Here is a 4,976-nt window from a genome sequence, read left to right as displayed (position 1 = left end):
GCATTTATGGTACTGTAGCTTTTATGCTTTATGAAAAACTAAATATTTTCTGAAATTGATGTTTTTATTGCAATATTAGTACAAAAGGTCATAAGATTAATACTAGGGAATTGCTAATGTGAAAAATGGTTTTCATATTACCAATTAGTAACCCAGAATTTTTAATGTCTAGACATGAGTATCTACACTATTTTCTCTGGTTTGTGCCAACCTTTAAGAAACTCAGAGTATTTTTAAGACTGGTCTTTTTAAGGTCCTTTAAAGTAAAGTCTCTCTTGGGAAAATTCTACAGTAATCAAATTAGAAAACATCTTCTGCGCTAAATTAGGTTTTTATTGTTGAAGTTATTACCGTGGTAGTAGTAGCCCCCGTAGTATGCACTGTGTGTAACTCTCCAGCAATAACCTAGTAAGTCTGAAATGAATCTAAGAAGTCTTGTCACTTCCTTTTTTTTCCTTTTTAACATTATTTTTCTTATCTGCAACCTTGAAACTCTACTCTTGTCTTATTGTTCCTAACAATAAGGGGAGAAATCATTGTGGAGAGGAGACTCATGTTCTTCATTACCTCTAGTAATAATGGATGCCCAGCAGTCAGAATAGGCATAAGAACCACACTCCCCAACCTTTTGGTTCTATTTCCAGCATAGTCCTCACAATCATCTTAGGGGAAGTAATTCCTATGGAGAAGGAATACCATCCCTAAATATCTGTCAAACATCTACCCCATAAAGAGAAGGCAAACCAATTTTTCTAAAGCAACAAGGTTCTCTGAGAAAGAGGAACAAGAGGTACCAGGTAAATAAAAAATGTTTCTAGCACCCTAACCAACAACTCCCTTTAGACAACTTATGAAAAATCCTGTGTCCAAGAACCTTTTAGAAGGTTGAGGAGAAAAAAAATATTGTGGAAAGGAAAAGTTCCCTTTTCAATTCACCACTACCAGCAATAGTTCCTCACCACTACCACTAACAGCTTTTGAAAACAAAACCTCCAAGAATGGCAGCCTTGACTAGACCATGGCTCTTTCCAATCTTGTCTTCACAGCCATCATCAAGGGATGGAAGTCTCTAGAGAGAAAGTCATCCATCTGCCCCCTACTTAGAAATAACTTCCACACAGCAAGTAAGCCAGAGTACCTGAAGCAATAAAGTACCCCAAAGGAGAGACAGTAGGCAGCAAAGTCAAACCACCATCTTAATCTCTATTTCCTCTCAGATTTTCATTGACATATGTAGTTACTCAAAAGTCTTAGTATCAGCAGTACTGCTAGCCTAATACTTTTAGTCACCATCCTGAGAGATTCAGCTTGCCAACTACTACTGCAGGTAGTAAAACCATATCTCCTAAAGACCCTGAAAAAGAAAGTTCTGTTCACCAAAGAAATAGCACTATAATCCAATATCCTAAACTAAAATGATTTTATCAGTTGAAATTACATTAAGGAAGAGAAATTAACATCTGCTTTGTTGCTGCACCCTAAAGACTATGGGAACTTTCTTTCTGGTTTACAGTTGAAATCTGACATACATCTCCCTTCATCCTTGAGGACAGGAATCCATAGTGTTTAGTATAGCACTTTGCACACAATAAATGCTTAATAAATGTGTTACTCATTCATTCGTTCAAATCAAGAGTCATGAAACTTCCTGTGGGTATATCTCCTCTTTTGTTGTCCTCTAAATATGGAATGTCATCCCATAGTCATCTAGATATGGAATATGATGTATCTATTCCCTGAAATGAACAGTGTGGTAATTATTTCCAATGCTGTCTGAGAATCCGAGCTATTTGGAATGGCATCATCTCCTTGTCCCCATAAAAGGTATAGAGTAATGGAAAAGAACATTGAATTTAGTGGAGATACAGAGGTTTGAATTCTTTTTTGATCTTTAGTTTTTGTGTGAATATAATAGATCCTAGTATTTACTTCTTCAAAAATAAAATAAGTATGGTAATACTTAAAATGTTGATCTTACAAGATTGAATGAATATAAAATGTGATAATATATGTTAAAAGTCCTATATAAAGGCCACCTGTTATTAGAGGGCCATAGAGCTTTTCTTAGTAAAGTTCCAGCCACAAACCCCTTAATTCAGAGGCTCTGGTAGATGTATAACCAGTAGATGTCACTGTGGCAGGCAAAACTGTTTCACCAACTATCTGGAAAGAGTTGGAACTGAATACTTCCAAGTTCTGCTCAGTAATGAATATTACTGTCCGGGTCCTGCTCAGACTTTTACTGGAACCTTTTGCCATTACTTTCTCCTACTTTCTTCTTCCTTTTGGGGTTGAATATGGCTTAGCCTAAGAAGCTTGTTCTGGTCGAGATTAGGTACCAAAAAGTTCTGGTTTAGTTACCAAAAAGAAAGCCTCAGACTCTATTTAAAAGTTCTGTATATTGGGAAACTTATTGAATTATCAATAAAATAATATCAATGTTCCTGAGCAAGCTAGGGATTTCCCGAGATTAGAGTCCCGTACCTTACATTCTATGTCCATTTCAGCTAACCACTGGAGCATCCCTTTAATTCTCTCTGTATTCCATTAATATGTACGCATGCATCCTGATAGTTATAACTGATATATATATATATATACATATATATATAGATATGTCATATGTATACACACATATAATGTATAAATGAGTGTATAAGCATATGTATGTATATATATAGACATACATATTTAAGTGTGTATCCTCCCCGATGCAGGAGAGGGAGCACTGATTTCCAGATTAATCAGGAGATAGTTGTATACTAGATAGTGGCCACTGGAATTTGGAACCCCGAAATATATGACAATGTCTGATGATAAGTAAGCAGGTGTGTGTGTGTGTGTGTGTGTGTGTGTGTGTGTGTGTGTGTGTGTGTAAAGCTGGAGAGAGAAACTTTTTAGTGCTTCCTCACAGGTTTTTTTTTTTATTGGACTTGACATTTCACCAAATGGCTCCAGAGTTTGGGGAGGGGAGGGAAAAGACCCAAAAAATAAACCGGGGTGGGGTGGGAGGGGAGATCTGTCTCTAGTGGACAAAGGATGTACTCCCTTCCACCCTTGGGGGTGAGGGTGGGGTGTTGAACCGAACTAAAAAGTAGTTCTATCCTCCTGGGTCCTGGGAAGGAGGGGACAGGGTGAAGGCTGCTGTTTCAATGTCATGGATTATTTTGGAGGGGAGGAGGGAAACAGGGAAGGAGCAGTTGGAAAAAGTCGACAGATATCAGATAGCTGCTCTGGTTGTCCCCCTAGTTGGAATCATTTCAGTGAGGTGGTAGGGGAGTTCCCGGTTATCGGGGTTGAGGTATCCACTAGCTGGTGATGCGGCTCCAAGCGGGGCTGGGAAGGTGAGTCCGCAGGAGATGTCAAGGACTTGACTGCCTCCTCTGGGGTCTCCTGATGCATAGGGGCACCTGCTGGGGGTGAGTCCCACCCGGTCTGCCCAGGACCAGGAGATTGTTGTCTTCTAGGTTGAAAGGGAGGCCGATTTGGTGGGCGCTGGGGCTCGGGTCATGAGCCATCTGTGGGATGGGTTTGGTCTCTCCATTTCCACCTTCTCTGGGTGGGCTGTTTTGGAGGCCGAGGGCCGAAAGGCCTTCAGTATGTGGGTCGGAATCTGGGTTCATCTCCCTGCTTCTGGTCCCCTTCTAAGGGAGCTGGGTCTTTGGGCTCTCCTCGTCTCTGTACCCTCCACAGGCTGCTGCTGGTCGGAGGGCTGAGGGCCCCTGAAAATGTTGTCTGTAAAAGAAAGGGGGTGGACGCGGTCGGTGAGGTCGCTGACTGGGGTCCTCGGCTCGTTCCCCTTCACTACCTGGCTCTGCTACCCTTGTAGGGGCGCTGCCACCGGGGGCGGGGTGTGCAGCAGGGACAGGGAGGGGAATAAATGTAAGAAAACTTTGCGGGTTAGGAGCATAGAGACTGCCTTTTACTGGTACCCCCCACCCCCGAACCAGTCGCGTCGCTAGCTTCTGCACCCCTTCTCTCCTTCCACTATTTTCCCATCGCAACCCGCGTGGAAACTTCCGAGGGTTGTTTCTTTTAATGGCTTTAATGGTTTAAAGACATCCTCCTGTTAAAGTCATTCCTGTTGAGAATCCATAATCATTTCGGACGTCGAACCATTTGACAATGGCCAGAACTTGGGTTGCCAGCAGCAGTTTGTCGGCCTGGCTTCGGGCGGGGGGTACGGGGTCCCCCGGGCTGCCCTCGTCGGGGCGCCAGGGGCTGCAGGGATCCCGGCGGAGCAGGGGGAGGCTTCCACTCCCCCTCCCATCCTCGCCCCCCGGGTGACACCACCCCGACCCCCGCCGCATTAGCATGTGCCGCTGCCCGGGTAGCGGCCACTGTCTCCACCTCGCTCATCGCGGTCCGGTACCGGCCTGACCCTTCCTCACAGTTCTTAAGAGTACATTGGAGCCACCTCTTACTAAGAAAGTTACTTGTGGTTTTTCAGTGTGAATCTCAGAAATCAACAACTACTACAAATTGGAGGTTCATTTAGGAAAGTAATTAAGAAAATGTTAATAAGTTAAATTGAACTTTAAAATGTTTCCTGTATGTTTTCCTTTCTTTTCGGAGAATTTGTTGTTAAATGTTTACTAACACACTACTGGTATAGGTCACTCTCTGGAAACAAGCAGTCTGAATTACCTTTTCCCTGTAAAACAGAAGCTAACAATTTCTTAGTCAATAGATCTAGTGATAGTAGATTTTGGCTTTTCGCTTGCTATTCACTCTATCTCTCTGTCATCCCTAGTCCAGATCTACACCTTCTTTTGGACTCATGTAGTCCCTTCCTGACCAGGTCAAACCATTTATTCTTGAGCTAAGGATACTGGTCTTCAAGATTCCTATACTAAAAATCTGAGAATGTGGGGTTAGTCCATAGAGGCCTCTTCAGTCATTTGCAAACAGCTGGCTTTTTTGTAATTGTTTTATGAATATATTTAGAGTGATTTCAAATGAACCAGCAGAGCTAT

General features: G+C 42.5%; 1 pseudogene; it reads right to left on the bottom strand.

The window, feature by feature from the left end:
* Positions 1 to 3,115: 3,115 nt before the first annotated feature.
* Positions 3,116 to 4,461, bottom strand: LOC141506490 (Y-box-binding protein 2-like; annotated as a pseudogene).
* Between the last annotated feature and the right edge of the window lie 515 nt (positions 4,462 to 4,976).

This window comes from Macrotis lagotis, chromosome 1 (genome assembly GCF_037893015.1).
Source record: "Macrotis lagotis isolate mMagLag1 chromosome 1, bilby.v1.9.chrom.fasta, whole genome shotgun sequence".
In the NCBI taxonomy this organism is placed as follows: domain Eukaryota; kingdom Metazoa; phylum Chordata; class Mammalia; order Peramelemorphia; family Peramelidae; genus Macrotis; species Macrotis lagotis.
This window is presented reverse-complemented; position numbering and strand designations above follow the sequence as displayed.